Genomic DNA, 16,224 nt, shown 5'->3' with positions numbered 1-16,224 from the left:
ATATCAAGGAAATCAATGAAAAAATGGGAAGGAATATAGTCTAGCTGTGTGTTGCATTTCTGTGAAATGGATGAATATTTTTAAAAATACAAATTATGTCAAATTGTATTAGAAAGCAGTAATCATTAAAAGTCTGGTAGTCACTAAGAAACAATGTGTTGGATCCTTGGAATAGATTAGGTATGCATTACACAAGGAAATAACCATAACCATCTAGTGTTTGAAAAACACAAAAACCTATCTGTTGAGACAAGAACTCATTCTTTGACAAAAACTTATATACTGAGATTTCTTAGTAGAACTCACTTTTATAAAGTTAAAAATAATTAAGAAATTGAGAAGCTACATGTAATAAACAGTGATGGAGAAAATGTCAATACTGCAAATTAAACTTAGAAAATAAAAAAAAAAATCTATCATTAGGGAATGATAAAGATTATCAGAATTTTATCTTCCCTTCCAGTTGAAATGATTGATTTGGGGTAGAAGGGGGCAAATTTCTGTTACATCTTACATAAAATGTTTCCTGGAGAAACACTGCCTAATTGGAAATGTAAGATAGTGTAGCAGAGGAGTATTGTATTGAAAATAAAATCTGAAGCAAGGTAAGTCAGGAAAAACAATTTAATCAATATACAGTAATGATTAGAGGAATCTGCATATATCTCATTAGACCATGAATTTGTGTTGCATTTTACAAGGAAAGTATAAAAATTATCTTCATGGCACCAGATATTTCATTAATCTATTCAACAAATATTGATTGAAGGTCTGTTACAATATGAGCAAGGTGCTATGTTGTATAGATCAGAAGAAATATCTTGACTTCACAAGTATACATATATCAACTATAATTAGAAAATTAAAGGACATAGAAATAAATGAAAATCCTAGGAGATTCCAGAAAAGGATGACCTTGGAATAGTGTGGAAAAGGAAAAATGTTAGAAATACCTTCAGAGAGGAGATGACATTTAAAGTCAGTCTTAGAAGATGTCATAGAATTAGGGAAGTAAAGCTATGGCAAAATTCCTACCAGGAAGTGGGTAAGGAACTCTAAAACAAAACTAGGAAGCCCAGGCAATAAACAACTTAGTGTAATGTAACTCCAAGATGCCGTCTTTTAAGGATACTGTTACTGTTGCAGTCATTAGCTGGGCAAGGAGCAGGTGGTGTTGGCACAAAAGCATCAGGTGTGCCTAGAGCCAAAGCAGATTGGAGCCCACTTAATGGGCTTAGTATTTTATCCTCCGCTCCATTCTGCGAATCTATCTTGTCATGAATAAAAAGACATTTTAACTGCTTTTTATATTGGAGAAATAAGAAAGAAAAGTTGATTTAATTATCTGATTCTTTTTGGAACATTGCTTACATGTAGACTCCTCAATTAACATAAAATCATAGATTTAAATTATACTTCTTCTGAGACATATGTGTTCTTTGGTTCAAAAGAACTTCAATCAACAAGATCAAGTGGTATCCCTTTATTTAGAACTAAAAACCTGAGATAAAAGCCTAAGATACTACTATTTTGTGATGTCAACTTACTAATTTCATTTTGTAATATGAAAATAGAGTTGAATCTAGTCTCTCTCCTGTACTATCTTGGATACTCATTGGTGGTATGATTGTACTTAAATGTTTTCACCTCTTTGACTTTCGTTCTATTCAAATGGAAAAAAGAACATACATACCTATGTATACATACATATATACATACATACAGATGTGTATATGTATGTACTTATTGCTTAGCATAAAAAGTTGTGAAGTTTGAAGAGTCATATAAAATAAACTGTATTATGTGATTAGCTACTATAAGGTTTAAATTTATTAGATGTTTTCAACTTCCAAGTCTTTATTTCCTATTGAGAACAGTGTCTGGGTCTAATAAATCTAGAAAGATGGATTTAGTTGATGAAATGGATAAAGTGCTAGACCCAAGTAAGGAAAATCTGTGTTCAAATATTTTTCTCAAAAAAACTACTGTCTATGTTATTCTAGATGAGTCATTTGACCACTATAGGCTTTATTTTCCTTATCTGTAAAATGTGGATAATAAGAGTATCTATATCATGGTATTGTTGTGAGAATTAAATGAGAATACATATGTAAAGTATTTTGCAAAACTGAAAGTTTTCTATAAAATCTAACTATTATTAGGGTGAACAAATGTCTTTCTACAAGATTCTCTCAAAATCTGGATCAGCTGCAAAGAACCACTGGTAATAATCTGATGATTAGAAAAGTTCTTAATCAATAGCTATTAATGAAGAAATAAAAAGCAAACTGGGTACTCCTGGAAAAGAGAGAGATGCCAAATTTTGTTCTGAAGCCGAGTCCCTAAGAATTATCTTGTTAAATATGAAAAAGAGTAGCAAATGAAGCAGAGATTAAATAAAACCAAGGAGAAAACCAAGTAAACATTTCAGTCAATCCAAGATCTATACAAAAATGGTTGAAACCTATGGAAATTCTGGTTAGGAGCACTTCAAGTGGATTCAAGTGAGATTTTAGTTCAAGATTAAATGGGCCAACAGGAAGAGACAAAGCCAATGACTAATATGTGACATCTCTTGGAAATGAAGGAAGTTCACTAAAGGGCCTCTACAGCCAGTAAGATGTCAAATATCCACTCACAACCGGGCAAGGGTACACCAGAAAACAAACCTAGTAGCTTCATTTAATCATAGTATAATCATAGGTGACTATACAAGAAAGTGGTGGCCAGGCAAAGGTTAAAACAGACCGTCAGGCCACCAGGTACATGGAGGAGGTAGAAAAGGAAACCAGAAATTAAGAGTGAAACTAAGGATCTAATCGTAGATGTAAAACAATCTCCTTGTCTCAGGACTTAGGTAGAGAATATAGAATGGAGAAGGACCAGAAGCCAGCCCAGCCAAAACTACAACAGAAAAGCAGTAGGGGCATCTTGACTAATAATAGAAACAGAATCTGGGCTTAGTCATGGCATCCAAGACTATGGGAAGGCAGAACCTAGTCTGACCTTTTCCTATGTTTGGAGATGAGTAAACAGAAGAAAACTGCTAATGCAATGAATAAATACTGTTGGATAAGAGAAATCCAACAAATAAGACAAGAAGAAAATAACACCACACTATGTATCAGTAGAGTCACAGAAGATAGAATTATTTGTCCATAAGAACCAGAAAAGAGCCTGCAAGAAATGAAATCAGAAGTTTAAACATGGAGGTTTAAAAAATTAAGAGGTTTAAAAATGAGCACATGAGGAAAGACATGGAAGGAGAATAAATAGCTTAGAACAGAAATGTGTTTGTTCTTCATTGCCAAAGAAGACCGTGTCATCAGGGAACTAATGATGTGACTTGCACTTGACTTTGTTCTGAGTGAGGGAGAGTTGGGCAGGTCACCAGCCTCACTTCTCCTCTGGAGCCATCTGAATCCAGTGACCAGATATTCATCAGGAAGACTGGAGATGACCCAGGATAAGGCAATTGGGGTTAAATGACTTGCCCAAGGTCACACAGCTAGGGAGTGTCAAGTGTCTGAGGTGAGATTTGAACTCAGGTCCTCCTGACTCCTACATGGGTGCTCTATCCACTGCACCACCTAGCTGCCTAGAACAGAAATGGAATGTAGCAGATGGAACTCAAGAATTGAATGAGATGATAAGAAATATCAGAACAAAGTCAAACAGTTGAAAAATTAGGGCATGTGAGATGTGTACTACTGAAAATTAACAAGAAATAGAATGAGGAGAAATAAATCTAGAGAAAACTTTTGATAAAATACAACTTCCATTTATGTAAAAACAAAAACACCAAAAGTCTCTATCAGAAGTGGATCATTTTTTAATTTACTAAATAGTTATCGATCCAAAACCAAGAATAAATATTATCTTGTTGACTTTTAATTTTTCATTTGCCTGACCTCCCTTTGTCCATGCTGCTCCACTCCCCCAGGTACCAGGTGCCCTTAAAGGTTTTACCTCCCTCCCTTCACCTCTTTCTCCTTGTAAATGTTTAGAAATCAGTGTCTTTCTCTTTTCACTCAATTGCTATTGATCTCCTTGTCTGCTGTATTTATTCATTCTTACTGCATTTCCGTTGTTTGGGGTATTTAAAAAGCAAATGATGTCTTCAGTTCTGGATATATTTCTAAAATGTTTAAAAATATTTCTTTATTATTGAATATGCTTCATCAGTGCTACATGGTTAAATTTAGATTTGAAGGACAGGTCACACTGTATTGTATCCTGAGTTCCATTACTTTTCAGAATACATTATTCCTTTTCTTCCTCTGTTTTCTTTTTTTCTCTCAAAACTCATGTTTAATCTTTTTTTTATTAATTTTAATTATTTTCAGTGTTCTATAATCACTGCCATATAACTTAGATTTCTTTTTTCCCTTCCCTACCTCCTACCTTCCCCCTCTCTCCCCGAGACGGCATACAAATTTATATAGGTTCTACACAGACGTTCCTGTTAAATACATTTTCACTATAGTCATGCTTTGCGAAAGAATTGCAATGAATGGAAGAAGTCATATAACAAACCAAAAGGTAAGACAAAAGATAATGATCTGCTACATTCTGCCATTGAACTCCATAGTTCTTACTCTAAATGTGGAAGACACTTTGCCTTGAAAGACCATTGGGAATTATTTTTAAGTCCTTGCATTGCAATGAAATTCCAAATCTACCAGAAAAAACTTCCACACACTTTGGTCGTTGCTGTGCACAAAGTTCTCCTGGTTTTGCTCCTTTCTCTCAGCATCAGATCATATAAGTCTTTCCAGGCCTCTGTGAAGTCTTCCTGTTCATCATTTCTTATAGCATAATAGTATTCCATTACATTCATATACCATAATTCATTCAGTCATTCTCCGATTGATGACCATCCCTTTGATTTCCACTTTTTGGCCACCACAAAGAGAGCTGCTATAAATATTTTTGTACATGTGGGACTCTTTCTCATTTTTATGATCTCTTGGGAATATGGTCTTAGAAGCAATATGGCTGGGTCAAATGGTAAGCATATTTTTGTAGCTCTTTGGACATAGTTCCAAATTGATCTCCAGAATGGTTGGATCAGCTCACAGTTCCACCAACAATGAATTAGTGTTCCAACTTTCCCATATGCTCTCCAATATTTATCATCTCCCTGTTTTTTCATGTTAACCAATCTGATAGGTGTGATGTGGTACCTAAGTTGTTTTGAGTTGCATCTCTCTAATCAATAGTAATTTAGCTCATTTTTTCATATGACTATAGATACTTTTAACTTCTTCCTCTGAAAACTGCCTTTTCATATCCTTTGACCATTTATGAATTGGAGAATGACTTTTACTTTTGTACATTTGACTCAGTTCTCTATATATTTTAGAAATGAGGCCTGTATCACAGATACTAGCTGCAAAAATTCTTTCCCAGTTTTCTGCATCCCTCTGAATCTTGGTTGCACTGGGTTTGGTTGTGCAAAAAGTTTTCAATTTAATGTAATCAAAATTATCCATCATGCACTTCATAATGCTTTCTATCTCTTCTTTAGTCAAAAATTCTTCCCTTCGCCATAAATCTGATAAATACACTATTTCTTGCTCCATCAATTTGTGCATACTTTCAATTTTTATACCTAGATTGCGTACCCATTTGTACTTTACTCATGTGTACGGTGTCAGACATTGGACTATGCCTCCTCTCTGCCACACTGTTATCCAGTTTTCCCAGCAATTTTTGTTCAACAGTGAATTCTTGTCCCCGAAGCTGGAGTCCTTGGGTATATCAAACAGTAGATTACTATATTCGTTGCCTGCTGTGTCTTGAGCACTTAGCTTATTGTACTTGTCTACTCTTCTGTTTCTTACCCAGTACCAAATGGTTTTGATAACTGCTGCTTTATAATGCAATTTGAGATCTTGTATGGCTAGGCCACCTTCCCTAGCATTCCTTTTCATTAGTCCCCTTGATATTATTTTGTTCTTTTAGATGAATTTTGATATTATTTTTTTCAGTTCTAGAAAATAATTATCTGATAATTTGATTGGTATGGCACTAAATACAAAAATTAATTTAGGTAGAATTGTCATTTTTATTATATTGGCTTGGCCTACCCACAAGCAACTGATATTTTTCCACTCACTTAGATATGACTTTATTTGTGTGAAAAGTGTCTTGTAATTGTGTTCATATAGTTCCTGGGTTTGTTTTGGCAGGTAAACTCCCTAATATTTTATAGTGTCTACCCTAGCTTTAAATAGGATTTCTCTTTCTGTATCTTGCTGTTGGGTTTTGTTATTAATATATAAGAATATAGAAGATTAGTGCGGGTTTATTTTGTAACCTACAACTTTGCCAAAGTTGTTTGTTATTTCAAGTAGTTTTTTACTTGAATCTCTGAAATTCTCTAAGCATATCATCATATCATCAGCAAAGAGTGATAATTTAGTTTCTTCTTTACCTATTCCAGTTCCTTCTATTTCTTTATCTTCTCTAATTGCTACAGCTAAGATTTCTAGTACCATATTGAATAATAGTGGTGATAAAGGACATCCTTGTTTCACCCTTGATCTTATTGGAAATTCATCTAGCTTATCTCCATTGCATATAATGCTTGCCGAAGGTTTTAGGTAGATATTGCTTATTATTTTTTGGAAAGTTCCCGTTATTAATATGCTCTCCAGTGTTTTTAATAGGAATGGATGTTGTATTTTGTCAAAAGCTTTCTCTATATCTATTGAGATAATCATGTGGTTTCTGTTAGGTTTATTGTTGATATGATCAATAATGCTAATAGTTTTTCTAATATTGAACCAGCCCTGCATTCCTGGTATGAATTCTATCTGATCATAATGTATTATTCTCGTGATAAGTTTCTGTATTCTTTTTTCTAAAATCCTATTTAAAATTTTTGCATCTATATTCATTAGAGATTTTGGTCTATCATTTTCTTTCTCTGTTTTGTCTCTTCCTGGTTTAGGTATCAAAACCATATTTGTATCATAGAAAGAATTTGGGGGGACTCCTTCTTCCCCAGTTTTCCCAAATAGTCTATGTAGTATTGGAATTAACTATTGTTTAAATGTTTTATAGAATTCACTTGTAAATCCATCTGGTCCTGGAGATGTTTTTCCTGGGGAGTTCATTGATGGCTTGATCAAAGCCTTTTTCTGAGATGGGGTTACTTAAGTATTCAACTTCCTCTTCTGCTAATCTGGGCAATTCATATTTTTTAAAATACTTATCCATCTCATTTGGATTCTGGAATTTATGAACATAAAATTGAGCAAAATAATTTCTAATTATTGTTTTAACTTCCTCCTCAATGAAGGTGAATTCACCACTTTGTTTTGATATTGGTAATTTGATTTTCTTCTCTCTTTTTTTAAATGGAATTGACCAAAAGTGTACCAATTTTGTTAGTTTTTTCATAAAACCAACTGTTATCTTTATTTATTATTTCAATTGTTTTCTTAATTTCAATTTCATTAATCTCTCTTTTGGTTTTCAGGATTTCTAATTTAGTATTTACTTGAGGGTTTTTAATTTGTTCTTTTTCTAGCTTTTTCAGCTGCATGCCCAAGTCATTAATCCCATTTTTCTCTATTTTATTCATGTAGGCATTCAAAGATATAAAACTTCCCCTAAGAACTGCTTTTGTAGTAACCCAGAAGATGTGGTAAATTGTCTTATTACTGTCATTCTCTTGAATTGTTGATTGTTTCTATGATTTGTTGTTTAACACACTTCTTCTTTAGGATTAGATCATTTAGTTTCCAATTAGTTTTTGGTTTATCTTTCCATGGCCTTTTATTACATATAATTTATATTGCATTATGATCTGAAAAGGATGCATTGACTCTCTCTGCCTTTCTGCACTGGATTATGAGGTTTTTATGTGCTAGAACGTGGTCAGTTTTTGTACATGTGCCATGTACCACGGAGAAAAAAGGTATATTCTTTGCTATCCCCATTCAATTTTCTCCAGAGATCTATCATACTTACCTTATCCAGAGTTTTATTCACCTTCTTAACTTCTTCCTTGTTTATTCTGAGGTTAGATTTATCAAGTTCACAGAAGGGAGGTTGATGTACCCCACTAGTATACTTTTGCTGTTTATTTCTTGCTCTAACTCCCCCAACCTCTCCTCTAAGAATCTCAATGCTATACCACTGGGAGCATACATGTTTAGTAATGATATTACTTCATTATCTATGGTGCCTTTTTGCAGGATATAATTTCCTTCCTTATCTCTTTTGATTAGATCTAATTCTGCTTTTGCTTTGTCTGAGATTAGGATTGCTATCCCTCTTTTTCTTACATCAGCTGAAGCACAATATATACTACTCCAAACTTTTACCTTTACCCTGTGTGTATCCCCCCATTTCAAATGTGTTTATTGTAAACAACATATTGTTGGATTATGGCTTTTAATCCATTCTGCTATCCACCTCCATTTCATAGGAGAGTTCATTCCGTTCACATCACAGTTATGATTACAATCTGTCTTTCCCTCCATCCTCTTCCCACTATTTATCCTTTTAATTCTCCTGTCTCTCTTCCCCTCTTTTATAGAGTTTTCACTTTTTCCCACCACCTCCCACAGTCTTCCCTTCCTTCTTTCAGCCTTCCTCCCTTTTACTCCCCTCTACCCTTACTGCTTCTTCCCTCCCTTTTAGCTTCTCTTCTCTTTTCTTCCCCCTTCCCCTCCTACTGCCTATAGAGGTAGTTAGATTTATATACTTAAGTTTATTGTTCCCTCTTTGAACCAAATCACATGAGTGTACCTCTCAAACAATGCTCATCTCCCTCCCCTCTTTCCCTCTTAGTTTCGTACTTCATCCTGTGATGTAATTTACCATTTTCTGTTTCCTCCTTTACACATCTCCTGTTACAATCCCTTTGCATGCTTTAATCACATTTTTATCAACACATCATTTACTTTATACCTGTTCCCTCTATATATGTACAACCCATTTATGTTTCATAATAGATGTACAGTTCTCAAGATTAACAAATATCATCTTCCCTTCTAGAGAGGTAAAGAGTTTGCTGAAATTGAGTAACAAGTTTTTCTTTTCTCCTGCTTACCGTTTTATGCCTCTCTTGAGACCTGTGTTTGAAGATTGAATTTTCTATTGAGTTCTGCTCTTTTTGTCAGGAAAGTCTGGAAATCCCTTATTTCATTGAATGACTTTCTCCTTGCCTGAAACGTTATGCAGAACTTTGCTGGGTAATTGGGTTGTTGTCCCAGCTCCTTTGCCTTACAGAATATCATATTCCAATTCCTTCTATCTTTTAATATAAAAACTGCAAGGTCCCATGTGATCCTAATGGTAGCTCCTCAGTATTTGAATGATTTCTTTCTGGCTGCCTCGAGTATTTTATCCTTCACTTGATAGTTCTGGAATTTGGCAAAAATAGTTCTTAGTGTTTTTAGTTTGGGATCCTTTTTGGAAGGTGAACGTGGATTTTTTCAATGACTATTTTGCCCTCGGGATCTAACACTTCTGGGCAGTTATCCTTGATGATTTCTTGGAATATATTGTCTGGACTCTTTTTTTCATCGTGGCTTTTTGGTAGGCCAATAGTTCTTAAATTTGCTCTCCTCGACTGATTTTCCAGTTCAGTTGTTTTTCCAATTAGATATTTTACATTTTCTTCTATCTTTTCATTCTTTAGATTTTGTTTGACTGATTCTTGATGTCTTATAGAGTCATTAGTTTCTATTTGCCCAATTCTAATTTTTATCAAATTGTTTTCTTCAGTTAACTTTTGCATCTCCTTTTCCATCTGTCCAATTATTTCTTTTAAAGACTTATTTTCTCCCGTTAGTTTCGTACTTCCTTTTCCATTTGTCCAATTTTCCCAGTTAGATTTTGTGCTTCCTTTTCCATTTGTTCAATTATTCTTTTTAAAAAACTGTTCTTTTCATAGATTTCTTTTTTCATACTTTTAAAATCATTGGCCAGTTTTTGCTCTATTTCCTTCTTCAGCTGTTCCAGGAGAGCAGTTTGTGCATGCTAGCAGTTCATAGTCCCTTCTGAAGTTTCAGATGGGAGTCCAGTCTCAGTACTGACCTCTTTGGTATTCCTGTTTTGGTCCTTTTTCCCATAAAAAGATTCTATCGTCTTTTCCTTCCTCTTTTGCTTCTTGTTCATGCTGTGAGGCTTTGTGTGTTGTGGCCTCTGGTTCTTTCAGCTACAAACTGGAGAACCTGATGTTGAGGTGGCTGGTGTGAGAAAGTTAAGGACAGGTGCCTTTTTTCTTTTTGTTTTGTATTTCCTGGATTAGCCCTGCGGCTAGCTTGTTAAATGTGGGGTAGGTGTGGTCTGCTCATGGGTCTGCTCACAGCAAAGACAACGTCAGAGTTTGATGAGCTTGGCTGCTCTATTGTCTTCCTGCTTCCCCTGGAGCACTGAGGCATGCCTGGGTCCTAGTATGAGGCTCCAGCCCCCTGGAGCTCAGGCTGCCTGAGACAGCTCTGTTCTTCCCCCCACACTAAGAGGAATATTCATTAGCAATTTTCCTAGCCTCAGGTGTTATGAGACTGCTTACCCCTTCTGTTGATCCCACTTACCCAGAATTTTTCTGGGGAAATATTTTATGGTTCTTTCGAGGTCAACAAGGGGAGGGGAAGAGAGCATTCACTGATCACACCACCATTTTGGCTCCTGGAAGTTCAAGTAGATGACTTACATGCATTTAATCTGTGGACTGAAAGTCTCAGGAGGGGCTGTGGTTGATATCTGAGTCTCAGTGGCTGTCACTCACTCGATTCAGCTGCTCTCCTGCCCTGGGCTGCCATTCTGCTATTCCACCCTCCCCAGGGCTTTCCTGCTTGGCTGTGCAGCAGTGGGATATGCTGTGCTGTATGCTGTGGGTTCTTCCACCCTTGTGGAACAGATCCTTCCCATTGACCTTCCACTCTGTCCTGGTATGTGAATCTGCCACAGTCTGTCTTCTGTTGGATACTGTACGTTCAAAATTTGTTCAGATTCTGTTTTTAGAGGTATCAGAAGGAGTTTGTCTAAGAGATTAGGTGAGTAGTTGCTGTCACTCCGACATCTTGTCTCTTCCTCCTCCCTCCTTTTTTTTTTTGTGGGTAAGGAATTGTCTTGCTTCATTCTAATATCCTTTCTTTGTATTTAGATATCTTTCTACTTACAGCTTGCAGAACTTGTTTCTAAATGAAATTGTAAAATTCAAGCACTTTATGTCTGAGAGTTTGCAGGGGATTTTTGGGGACAATTTCTGAATTCTTTCAACTAAAATTTAATTTTCCATGCTCAGAAGTTCTAGGTGGTTCTCTTCTATTTTTTCCATCTTATGGTGTTAAGTTTTTTTTTTTTCTCTCATGTTTTTCTCAAAGACCTGTGGTCATCTCTGCACATTCTATTTTTAAGATTAGCATGTTTCACTTGCAGTGTGAGCATATTTTCTTTTTCCTTTTGTTTCTTTTCTTAATGTTTTTGCTTTACTTAATTTTGTTTCTCTTCTTCTAGGTAGTCCTTAAATTCAATATGTTTCTATTCTCACACCATTGTTCCATTGTTTTCTTTGGTGAAACTTGCCATTGCAGGGTGAAAAGGTTCCATTCTGATATGCAGAACAGCAATGCTGTTCTTAATATTCTCATTTCTCTTTGGAACCATTCACGAACAATGGGTTGTGATTCCACATTCCCTTCAAATTTCACAGGATTCTCTACCCCACTAAACTTTAGATCTTTTCCCTTTATTTTGAAGCATTTATTCATAGATACTTTAACTCATTTACTAGATCTAGAAGCCATATTTGTTTCTGTTGTTACTGTTTTTTCTATTGATTTCTCTGTTCATGTTCAAAGTCTTTGAAACATCTTCTTCTTGATTTCTTTTTGACATCTTGTGACTTTCCCTTCCATCATTTTCCTTAATCCTCACTCCATGAATAACCTCTCTCATTCAATTTTGGTTTTTTGGGGGACTGAATCAAAGCATCACACCTTCTTCCTACAGCGACTAACTCATGGTGAGCAGCATAGGTTTTTGCCTCAAAAGAATTTTTCTTCCACATATAATTTCTTTTCTGGACAGATTTAAGAGGTTTTGAAGATCAGAGAAAATGTCTAGTCTGCCATCTTGTTGCTCACATGACACAGAAATAAGTATAATTTTTTGTGGGATAAGATTAGAAATAAAGCAAATATGCCCATTATCACAACTTTGATTTGATAAAGTTCTGGAACTAGCTACAGTAATAAGGTAAGAAGTAGATTTTAAATGAATAAAGAAAAAAACTGGTCACAAAGTGATCACTTTGGGGATTATGATAATTTGTTACACAAATAAAATTAAACTAAAAATTTAAACAATTAATGAATTCAGCAAAATCACGGAATTGAAAATAAACCCATCAAACTCCTCAGACTTTACATATGTGTATCAGTAATTACCCCAACATATAAAGGGGGGCCTGCTATCACATATTCTTAGGTCTGCATTCATACAAGGAAACGTAACTTTTGAGGGGTTAACAATCACTTTAATTGAGAACATATATCATTCCTTAACCAAGAACATATATCATTCACCTAGTTCAGGGGAGTCAGCACCCTGAACTTCAAAGAAAATACAGAGAAATGAAATATCAATAGACATGTTTTCCTCTTCCTGATCATAATTCAACAGACAGGTAACTGTCTGATCATAGTTACCAGAGAGGGAAACATAGACATTTGAGTTTTCAAAGCTGGGAGGCTCCTTAAAGTAGCTTCTCAGAGTTCTCATGTGGCCAAACAAACACTTCCAGTCAATAAGCACCAAAGTAAAACCTCACCCTCATAGTATTCATACCTTTTTTTGAGCTAGTGGGCATAATCCTCTGACCCAGAGCCTCAATAGAAAAAACAAAAGGTGCTTGGGGCTTTTCGACAAAACAACTCCCCTAATCAAGCTTCCCACAATGGGCAGGTCCATCAATTGTTGGGAAAGATCTTCTTTAGTCACATTATTCAATCAGAGGCACTTTTAGCAGAACAAAAATAGCAAAAGATCCTAATTTTATTGCCATCACAATGTGTTACCAAAAAATCCACCAGGAAAAATTAGAGAAGCAATTTCCATTTACAATGGTTTTATACAAAACATATGAAACCCTGTGAGGCTACCTACCAAGATACTCATAGGACTTGTATAGATACAACTATTAAATATTTTTTAAGAAATAAAGACAAACAATCAGAAAGATGGCAATTGCTCATTTTATTGGTCCATGCTAAAATGAAAAAATTAATTAAATTATATAGTGCCATAGGAATCAAACTACTAAAATCTTATTTTATAGGACTAGACAAATTAAAAAAGGTTCATAACAATAATTTATTTGGAGGAACTCAAGGTTAACTGATGTCAAGGAAATATAAAAAAACATAAAAGAATGGGAAACTCATAATAGCAGATCATGAACTTTATTACAAACCAGTAGTTACCAAAACTATTTGACATTTGTTAAAAAATAAAAAGTTAATCAATGGTAACTATTAGATAAATGTGATCCTGAAACAAGTTAATCTAGTAGCATAATGCTCAATAAACACCAGGACAACAAGTACTATGTAAAATGACATATTGCTTAACAAAACCTTTAGGGAAAACTAGAAAAAAATTATAAATCAACTTTAAACAAATATCTCACATTGGAGAAAGGAATGAGTTATCTTTCATAACCAGAAGTCGTAAGATTGTTGAATAAATAAGAAATAAGGGTGAACAAAAAGATAATACTATGATTCTGATTCATAAAACTGAAAAAAAAAATTTATAGAAGTCAAAAAAAATGGAGTGAATAGTTTACTGAAATCCCAATAGTTAAATGAAAAGAAAAAAGATCAAACAACTGCGCCAAATTGCTCTAATAGTGGTCTGATATCCCTAAACCTCTGATTGGTGATCTTTAATGACATGCTACCTAAACCCACCACATTATGCCCCTGCCATCTTCATTCTGCCATGCTCTTGTGCCCAGGTCCAAGCTTCTAACTTAGGATGCTGGATTTTGATTGTTGAACACTCATCATATGTAGCCTAGATCAACACCCATTACTTGACTCTCTGCCATCTTTATACCATATTACAACACATCATTTTCTCTTCCACTTCCCACTCTAGATCTAACAACAATGATCATATCATATCAACACTACCAAAATACTCTTCCCCCAACCCAGCACTTCATGTGAAATCTTCCCCTACTTGAATATTTGAGTACAGGAACTATGTTGCTCATTTATTTCTCCCATCCTTATACCTTAGTACCTTGCCAAAAACAAAATAAGCACTTTAGTATTGTTTTCCATCTACATAGTGGGTAAAAGTATTTAAGAATATCTCATTCTTCTGTTAATAAACATTCCAAAGATACCAACAGATAGTGTTTATTTTTTTAATGTGTGTGTGTGTGTGTGTACGCACATACACACAATAAATATCCACCATCACACAAAGCGTCCAAATTACTAATCAGAAAGATGTAAACTAAAGCAACTCAGGTTCTACTTAATACTCATTATATTAACAGAGAAATCAAAAGAGAAAATTACAGATGTTGGAGTAGCTGTGAAAGAACAGATATAATAATGCAATAGTAGTAAAGTGGTGTACCCAGCCATTCTGGAAAGCAATTTAGAACTAAACCCCAAAAAAGTCACTAAGCAGTACCTACTCATGAATCAAGGGGCACCACTTCTAGGCATACCCCCCCCCAAAAGTCAAAGATAGCAAAGAAGAAGAAGGTAGTGACCTCTGTAAGTAAGGGTCTGTGGCAATGTGGATCAGGCCCTTTTCTGTGCCCGTGGCTTGCCTTCTCTATTAAGGCTGTACACAGCTCATAGTGCAGTTACTTTTTTTCAAACTCTCTAGAACATTCCAATAACCCAGGTCACTACACTGTACAATGGGCTCTGAGTAGCTTCTGAGGATTCTAGATAATAAACCTGTACAGTGGGAGCTTGTATAGATGTTGGCAGCACCTATCAAAGTGAAACCAATAATGGAGCTGGCTACTTTGTGGAACACTTGACATTCTAGGGTACAAAAAAGAAACATGGCACAGCACTGGAAGAAGAAATACAGAGGATGGGTTCCCATCTAACTGCTTATAGTACTCAGGAACACATCCCTATATAAAAGAACTGAGTAAGGACCTTCCTAAATGTGTTGAAATCTTGGATGACATTGTGCAGAACTGCAGCTTGGAGGACTCTCACATTGAGAATGAGGGAAATGTGAATCTTCAAGAAATGCAGGAGAATGACAACTCCTTTTGAGATGTGATTTTTGGCTATCTTCATGCCACTGCTCACCAAGGCACTAATCTTGCCCAGGCTGTGGAAGGACCCAATGAGAATGCCTAGAAACTGTCCAAGCAAGACTTGGCTGTATTTATTGATACTTACTACAAGGCCCCTCTAATGATGCTGGATGCTGCAGGAGGTATAGAGTCAAGCAGCTAGTGATCCTTGCTAAAAAGCATTTTGGCAGTGTCCCCATGGCATACAGTGAGGATATCGTGCCTCTCCCTTCATTTTGCTGCTTCCCAGGGAGTGAGATCCATCACTGGAATGAGGCTATATGACTCATGAATATGGTCATGAATATGAATGTCAAGTGGTTATTGCAGCTGAAGGCCCAGGATAGGCCAACCCTGATAATATTGTACTCTCAGTAGCCAACTTGATTATTGGTCAGTATGACCGTACCAGTGGAAGGGAAGTGCACCAATTGAGTCCATTAGCCTCTGTTTCTGTCTTGAACAAGCTCTGTCAGGGTTTCCAGTCCTTCAACACCTGCTACTGAGAAACCAGCCTATTTGGCAGCCACTGATAAGATGATATAGTATTCTTCCTTCAGGGTCATTGGATGCATCTACTTACTAATACCACTGAAAGTGAGGTGATGAGGAGCAAAAACATCCTGAGCAATGCTTTGATGTTTCATGTAGATGGTACAACCTTAGAGTATGAAGACATTGGATACTGTATTCTGACTTAAGGCTTCTGAACACCTTTGTGTGAATGGGAGGCATGGATTTCAAAGACTGATGTCAGTGCAGTCTGCTACAAATATCTCTAAGACTAGTGGGTCCCATTGAAAAACTCCTAACTACAACCCTATCCACTGTGGCATGTTCTGGCTGTGATTTTAGGGGCCACATCCAGTTGAAGGAGGGAGATATGAGATCCACGTCCTTGGACATGCTCTGCT

The 16,224-nt window shown here is 35.7% G+C and overlaps 1 pseudogene; it reads left to right on the top strand.

Moving 5' to 3' along the window:
• Positions 1 to 16,011, top strand: part of LOC140502664 (cytochrome b-c1 complex subunit 1, mitochondrial pseudogene) — a 65,951-nt pseudogene extending 49,940 nt beyond the window's left edge.
• Positions 16,012 to 16,224: the final 213 nt, after the last annotated feature.

This window comes from Notamacropus eugenii, chromosome 4 (genome assembly GCF_028372415.1).
Source record: "Notamacropus eugenii isolate mMacEug1 chromosome 4, mMacEug1.pri_v2, whole genome shotgun sequence".
Classification (NCBI taxonomy): domain Eukaryota; kingdom Metazoa; phylum Chordata; class Mammalia; order Diprotodontia; family Macropodidae; genus Notamacropus; species Notamacropus eugenii.
Note: the sequence above shows the minus strand (reverse complement) of the source record. Positions and strands in the feature narration are given on the sequence as shown.